This window comes from Nannospalax galili, unplaced genomic scaffold (assembly GCF_000622305.1).
Source record: "Nannospalax galili isolate Female #2095 unplaced genomic scaffold, S.galili_v1.0 scaffold243, whole genome shotgun sequence".
Classification (NCBI taxonomy): domain Eukaryota; kingdom Metazoa; phylum Chordata; class Mammalia; order Rodentia; family Spalacidae; genus Nannospalax; species Nannospalax galili.
In genome coordinates, this window is record NW_008353490.1 from 3,501,611 (window position 1) to 3,510,358 (window position 8,748).

The window sequence follows — 8,748 nt, forward strand, 5'->3', positions numbered from 1 at the left end:
ATAGAGCACATGTACAGCTGAAAGCAATATAACAGAAACAAGGCATAGAGGGGAAATCACCCTTCTCATTGATTATCAAGGTAGTCCAAGAGGCCATCTAAAATAAATATTCCCATTTCCACAGCCCTTGATTGCTTCCCAGAACTTGAAAGAAAGATAATATTTTTGTAGATACGTCATACTTCAGACGCAAGACATGGAACAATTGAGCTGGCACTGACCTGGTAAGCCTCCTCCCTGAAGACCAGGTACCATAGAATTGGGAGATACTATGCAAACTGCCAAGGGAGAAAATCGAGCAACGATTTCATCCAGTTATAAAGTCTGAACCACAAAAATGGCAGCCTAGCAAATAATCTCTACTGATGCAATAGTGACACCTTCATCTTGGGGGTAATCAAAAGCTGTCTAATTGAACTTAAGGATCACTCAGTGGGAGGGAACTAATGTGTGCTACTATAAACATAACCAAATACACATGGCCAGAGTTGTCATAGATCATAGAGAAAAACCCACTTTTGTCAAACCCCTTGACCAATGTAATTTCTTACTGTATTCCAAATACTTGTCCTTATTTTTACAGTGTACCTCTCACCCCTCATCAAAACTGCTTCTTTTTGCAACAAATAGAGACTGCTACAAAGTTCTTCAACTGATCAAACACAGAGAATAAGTGTCCTTGAGGTGCCCAGTCCTAAGTGACTAATACAATGCAACCTCTATGCATAAATCTTGTGGAACATAGTGGAACATGAGGCAGAAATACTGTTAATGCAGTATTTCTCACCAGTGAAGTTTCCTCATTCAACAGAGGGTAAATAACCCAGAAACATACAACTAGGTAGAGAATAAAAGACTGCAGAGAACTTATCCCTGAATAGGACATTAGTATCAAAGTCTTCCGACAAAGGTCAGGGACCATTGTGGAATAGAGGGTGGGAGACTGTAAGATCCATAGGTAGTTGATGACCACAAGGAAAAAAATTTAGAGCTGGAAAGTTACTCATATGAACTTACAGCAACGTTAACAACATGCACAAGACCTATGCAAGTTCAAACCAGATAAAATCCCACATAGACATTGGGAAGTAAGTAAGAACTTTACCTGATAAACTATTGGCAACCAATAACTACTGGAATAGGAAGGATTGGTTTTCAAGTGTGTGACACTTGATAGCTTAACCAGGTTCCATTGGATAACTGTACAGCAAAGGACATTTAGAGACAGATTTGGCACAATAAGCCTTAACATATATGACATGAAAACAATTTGGGGTGCATAAGAGGGGTTAAGATTGGGAATATGTTTAAAATGTTTTGCATGAAACACAAAATTTCAATAAATGATAAATAAAACAGTATATAATAAAAATAATTCCTTCATTAAGAAAATTTCAAAAATTCATTAATTAAAAAAACCCTTGGGGGGCTGGAGAGATGGCTCAGAGGACAAAAGCAGTGACTGCTCTTGCAGAGAATCCGGATTCGATTCCCAACACCCACATGGAGGCTAGGAACCATCCTTAACTCCAATTCCAGGGGAATCCAACGCCCTCTTCTGACCTCCGCAACATTGCATAACATGGGTGAGCTCACATACGTGCAGGCAGTACACTCATACACATAAAAATAAAAATAATAAATAAAATATTTTTAAAAAACTCTTGGAACCCACTGGAAGAAAACAGGGAAAGCACTTCAAGTCACAGAAAATAGCTCTCTGAATAGGATGCAGTGGCTCAGAAAATAAGAGCAAAAAACTGACAAATGTGATTTCATAAAATTAGAAGGGTTTTGTACAACAAACAGTAGAATAGAAAGACAGTGTACAGAATAAGAGAAAAAAACGCCACTTATCCATCCAGAAGGAAATTCCTAACCTCTGATATTTGAAGTAACTAGGTAAAGTTGTAAATGGATGTTATTTTGTTTTATATGCAAATGGCTGTGTACTTCATCTAAAACAACTTTTCAATTGTATTTAGAATGCTTGGAATTTATCTCAGTGTACAGGACTTGTCTGGTAGAAGGAATTCCATAGTTCCACCCTAGCACTCATGCAAATAATGGCAATAAGAATAAAATGAATTAATTTAAAAAATTAATAAGCTAAAACAAGATATTTTTATATTTCAAATTATGCAAAAATTAACAATTTATTCATATATATGAAAATGTAACTATAGACTCATAGCACATATCCAGTTAAATTTCTTTTGGTTTAAAAATATCTTTTTCATTTAAAAATTACCTCATGACACATTGGAAATATTTCCTCACTACAAATAAAAGTTCTTTTTGTCTTCTTTTGTAAATATTATTTCAAACCTATTGATAGAGTTCTCCTTGAAGCTGCAAGACTGCATCTTGGCAAAGTTTAAGAAAACTTCATTCATATAATAAAGAAAATTTCATTCATATAATAAAGTATTCAATGATTTTCGAGCATTTTGTAATTGGAGATTCACTACATGATTAGAGTGTGATATACTTTCATTGTGATTTGAATGTGAGATATCCCCCAGAGGCTCACATCTTTGGACACTTGGTCCCCAGCTCCTTGTACTGTCTTGAAAGGTTTTTAAAGTGTTAGGAACTTCACAGGCATAAGTAGATCACTGAAAGTGGGGTTTGGAGGTTTTATAGTTTGGCCTGACTCCCTGTCTTCTGCTTCCTGAATGTGTAACCAGTCACCTTATACACCTACATCCCTGCCTTTCCCATCAAGATGGACTGTATCTTCCCAAACTGAGAAATTAGTGAACTTAAGTTGCTTCTTGTCAGATCTTTTGGTTACAGAAACAAGAAAATAACTACTGTACTACGAACAATATTGTATGGTAAATATCTGGCTGTCTCCTCTCTTTAGGAGTGGTACCATACTGTTTTCTTCTTTTCCACATTATTCTGAGCCATCTATTACTAGATTATTTCATAAAAACTTAATTTTGCTTTTGTTTTCTCTATCAGCTTATCACAGTCTTTTAGAAGAATTAAATAAAGACTACTGTGTACTACTTACTTTCCTGTTGTCTGGAAGACTTCAGGAGATCATGTTAGATGACATGACATAATTAAGAAAATGTTATTGATTTGGTAGTGATATGGAATAAACTTTACAGCCAGAATAAAACAAAGCATTAGCATGAGTAGGACAAAAAAAAGTTAGGTTTCTTATAACCATGACTTTTCTTAAAACACTTTTATATTTTAATTTCAGAAGTTAGGCATGGCTAATTATTTGAAAAATATCTACTGACAGACATGATTTGGGGAATTTTATTAAACTAAAGATAATTTGTGATGAGTAGAAATAGTCAAAGTTTGCCATATTAAGAAGACTTGAGAACATTTGTTCAAAGCTAACATCCTGAGTTGAAAATTGCACATTATTACATATCCAATCCTCTATTCATCTTGTTCCCTGTAATTCATCAAATGTTATATGTAATGTTTCAGTGGTGTCGTCTATAATTTTTCTTCCTACCAAGATTTCACTTTGTCACTTGTCACTTTCTGAGGATATCACATCTTCAGTCTCCACTGGCCATTGTTTGCAAAGGAACTGACTGAAAGTAGGGACTTCTACCCACATTGGTGAGTCTGTCATCCAAATAAGCATCAAACCCATAGCTATAGGAAACCAATAATAAGTACTAAGACCACCATCAATTTCAGGGAAACTATGTTACCTGGAGGATTAATGTGTTAGTTATAAGAGCTGCCTATTTCCCCAGTTCGATGCTGTGTTTTTGTCTGGTTCAGTTTGCATGGTTCTTGTGCATGCTGTCACCATTGTTGTAAGTTCATATGAACAAGTTCTCAGAAGCCTGGAAGACTCTGTTTCCTTATAGTCATGCACCATCCCTGTTTCTTATAATCTTTTGGCCTCCTCTTCCACATTATTTTCATAAGTGACAAGTTCTTTAAGTAAAGAAAATAGAAAACTATTTAACAAAGACAATTTATAGTATTTGCATGATATCCATAAAAATAATTGTTTATTTTAAATATTTCCATGAATTATACAGAGGATACATAATATATTCACCATTTATTTGAAATTCAAACTCAGTTGTACTTCCCTTCTTTCATTTGGAAGAAAGTCTGGAATACTTATGAGCCCTGTCTAGCCCAGCTTCATAGTGTAGGTAGTGAAAACATATGGACTCATGTAACCAAATATGGGCAGTGCAAAAGTCTGGTTTCTAAGCACAAACCAACAAAATATCAATTCATAATTAATCACATAATAATCCAATGTGTTTCTGCAGAGCTTACCTGTGTGTGTTCTGTGTAACTTCATTGAGGTCTGGGTTCTGAATATACATCACGCACTCTGTCATACAATGTCAGTGAATGCTACCTGACACGCACCAGCTCAGATTAAAGCCACTGTACGTTGTGAGATGCAGTCTTTCTATGGCACGTACAAATATTTTCCTAATATAAAAAGAAATTATTTAATTATGGAAAACGGATTTAATGTTTTCCTACCACCAATCTTCATCACTAGTATGTTTCGATTCTATTGTTTAGGAATGTTTGACTTAAATTTTATGTTTGAGTTACTAACTTGAGTTTCATTTAAAAATTCATTAAATGAATTATGGCATGAGATTAGGATCTATTCTTCTGAAGTAGCCCTAAATGAATTTCTGCAGTTTTTGTATTTATGTGATGTGAGGCTCTCAGCATTGACGATTATAAAATCACAATACTGATCAAATCCAGAAAACACGGAAATGCTCTGTGCTCTGTAGTACCAAATTTTTAGTGGAGATTTAATTATTTATGTAAAGAATAAACAAGCTCACCCGTCTCATTAGTATGTAAATTTTTTTTCATTGTTAATAAATGGTAAAACTGTATGCATAGCAAAACAATTTTTTAAAGTAAATTCCTTTACGTTTAATCAGGAAATGTTTGATTTAGATACGTATTTTACATACTTGTATTCCTGAGGTCATGTAATAATTTCCTAGATTAAAAGAGTTTGTATGTGTAAAGAGTTTAAGAAGTTCTGCTCTCTACTTGTATTTTAGCTCTAAAGTCAATAATATTGTTTTATGAAGGGAAATCACAAATTCCATACAAAAGAATTTGATTAAAGAAGAAGATACTCATAATGATTCAACTGAGTAAATTTTGGCCAAGTGAAACATGCATGTAATTAACATACAGGCCACAACTTTGAATATTCCAAGGTCATAGCACATTCAGCTACTTTCTAGCCACACAACCCAATGATAATCCTATCCTGACTATATACTAGAGATGTTTGATGGAATGCGTAAGAAATGAAACAGGGTTTTTTAAACACTTATGCAATCAATATCTGCTACACAACAAAGAGAAGCTATAATTGTTGAATGAATAACATAATAAATATGACAATATGTTAATACCTGTAAGTTTTGCATGGATAATTCACGGAATCACATAATTTAATCTATTCACTGACTGAGGTTTAATTGAATTGCTAATTTGAAAAGGTTTTGCTCAAGGAGCTGAAATAAGTCATTGAAGTGTATTTGGTTCAAAACACATTGGCTCCAGGCTAGAGAGATGACTCAGTGGTTAAGAGCACTCTGGCTCTTACAGAGAACCTAGGTTCAGTTCCCAGCACCACATGGCTGCTAACAACAGTCCATAACTCCAATTCATTTCATGCCCTCTTTTGGCCTCTATGGATGTTAAAAGTATGTGGTGTACTTACATCCATGTAAACAAAACACTGATATACATAAAATAAAAATTAATTAATTGAAAACTGTAAGAAAACATTGGCTCAGAAATGAAGCTGTCAAGGAATTGCTGCCCAGTAGCTCACATTCTTTCCTCTCTACCTCCAGTCCCCTATTTTAATGCAGGCAGACAGTATCATAGATAAATAAAGTTCTGGATTCTACTGAGTGAGTTTTGCTTTGAAGTTTCTTCTTACGTTTTCTACTTCCAGTCTTCCTAACTAAGCATTTCTAAGGTAACAATGGCAGAATTCATCTAACTAAATTAGAGTGAAATTAGAAATTTAAGGTAGGTAGAGTCAGTCATTCCTATAAAGAACTTACTAACTAATTTCACCAAGGAAGAAAGAGAAAACTAAACTAGCCCTCAGGCTGGGACTAGGAAGAACACCATAGTGTGAAGTTTTTGCTCCTTGCAAAGTTCTTCATTAGTAACATATCGTATCATAATTATCAGAAGCAACCCTTTATTCCCTAATTTACACTCAGAATGTACATTTACCAGAGATTAAAGTGAATTCATTATTTTTCTAAAAAACATGAATTAAACCTAAAGAGAATAGTTATTTTAAATATGAAATATATTTATAATCTGACTCTTTATAAACAGTAGGAAAAAAATCATGTTTCCTCAATCAGCTAAGTGTTTTAGCAGTTAGTAATTATGCCTTCATTACACTTGAATCTTATCATTAATGATAATGTCACCTGAATTCTGAACCTTGAGTATCCTAATGCTTGGATTAATAAAGAATAAAATACATTTTAAATGTTTTAGATAGTATGTAAAAGACTAAATGGATATATAAAATAGAGATGTTTAGAAGATTAGATTTAAGACACAATTTTAATATGATAATTTATATAACTCTCTAAGCTAATAAGGTCTACAGTTATTGGCAAATATTGGATATGACTACAAGGAACAGAAAAGCCTGTCAGACTCCATGTTTCCTGTCTTTCAAATGATCATCTTCATGGACCAGGTAGTGCTATTCTTTCCTGAGATGAACAAAGATTCACCTAACCTGACAAATGAGTCCAGAAGTAGGGACAGGGAAACCAGCCCAAGCTCTGCCCACTTTCATTCATAACCTATGGAACAAGGTCGTAGATATGCCCATTACCTTCACTGTGGCTGTCATTTCACAATGTATAATTATATCAAATTAATTTATGGTTTACCTTCAATCAACCAAGTTTTTATTTGTCAATTATAATTCAATAAACTTATAAAACTAAATTAAATGAAAGCTTTCATAACAAAAATTGCCAGTATCCAAGGGAAGATCTCCCCTTCCATCCAGTTGCCCTGTCTTGAAGGATCCTCTGTGCTATATCAGGTGTCAGGCCACCAGCCAGAGGAACTGCACCACGAAGCCTGTCTTTGGGATTCCACCCCCCTTTTCTACCTGGGACATGCAAATATATTGCCTTATGCAACAGAAGGAACTTCAAATGTGTGATAAAGTTTGGAGTGAGAAATTATCCAAGTGAGGACAATATACTTATATAAGGTCTTAATAGTAGATCCAAGTAACTCAATATCAGACAGGTCTGACCTGTCTAACTTTAAATTTGGGAGAATGGGCAACAGGGAATGGAATAAACATGAACTCTAGAAGCTATGAAAGACAAAGAAATGAATCATACCCAGAGCATCCTTAGGACACAGTCCTGTCACCATCCTAAGCTTAGCTCTGTAAAACATGTGTGAGACTTTTGGGTCTCCTTCTAGCTTAAGCTGGCCTTGAACTCACCAAGCCTTTCAAGTGCTGGGATTAAAGGCCTGCTCCACCACACCCAGTGAGATGTCTTATTTTCAGAAATGTGAGATAGTGAAATGGATTGTTTTATTCACTAAGGTCATTTGTAATAGTAAGAGCAATAGAAAATAAAATTCCAGAGAAGCCACTTCATCACTCTAGGACTGAGACAACTATCTGTAGTGTATACAGTTCAGGTCAGCCCATGGGCAGTGTTCAAAGCGGCCTGACACAGAAAGTGTTTTTGCCCCCACAAGCCCAAGACTTCCTCCAAAATAAAAAGTCTTATTTTGCAAGTAGATGACCTGATAAGTATATCTAAAGAAAGCAGTCATCCAGAGGGTACCCGGGAATGAAGCTTCTCATCTCAGTAGGAGAAGACTTCCCTCCTCCCCCAGGAGATGGACCCTGGCTTGGAAAAATACCTGCTCACTCAGGCAAGCAGCAACACAGAACAGCAAGCACCAGAGCAGCACTAAGAAAGCAAATAAACAAAAACCTTGCTTCAAAGGATCTGAAAGTTAAGCTATCATTCAAACTTCTGCCACAAATGTAGACCAGAGGATGTACTCTAAACTTAATCAATGTGGCTTCTGGATGAGTATTAAACAAGACTTAGAATCCTAGTATAACAGACAAACTGCCCAGCATAGAAAGATGCAAAAAATTCAAACTTTATGAGAAAAAAAAGACATTCAGCAGACATTGCTGAGCTGTGTCACAGGCTAGAAATGATTGACAAAATTAAAGTTACAGAGTTAAATGTGCTATCTTAGAGCCGACAGTAAAGTAGGGGAAAAGGACTTCTGTGACAGGCTCCGTGGAAGAGAGCAGACAACAATGACAGAATTCCTGACCCCAAAAAAGGAACCATAACACCCACATAACTAAAGAATAGAGATAAACGAACTAGGCAAAACAGTAGAGTGCTGACCCTGTGGGAACATAACACATTATCCACCACTCATGTCACTGGGATCCCAGAAGAACAGGAGGGAAACCTCTTCACATTTAGTGACACAGGCAGGTTTCAAGTAAAGGAACAGAAAAAGATATTCCATTCAAATAGAAATTTTAAAAATAAACTTTAAAAACGGGACATAGAAGACCAAACTCTCAACCATGTGACAAGATCTGACATCAGTCAACATGATTACAGTTCTTTTTGCAAGTACCCATGGAACTTTCATTGAATTAGACTAAATCTGGAGCTACAAGTCATTATATATATATAT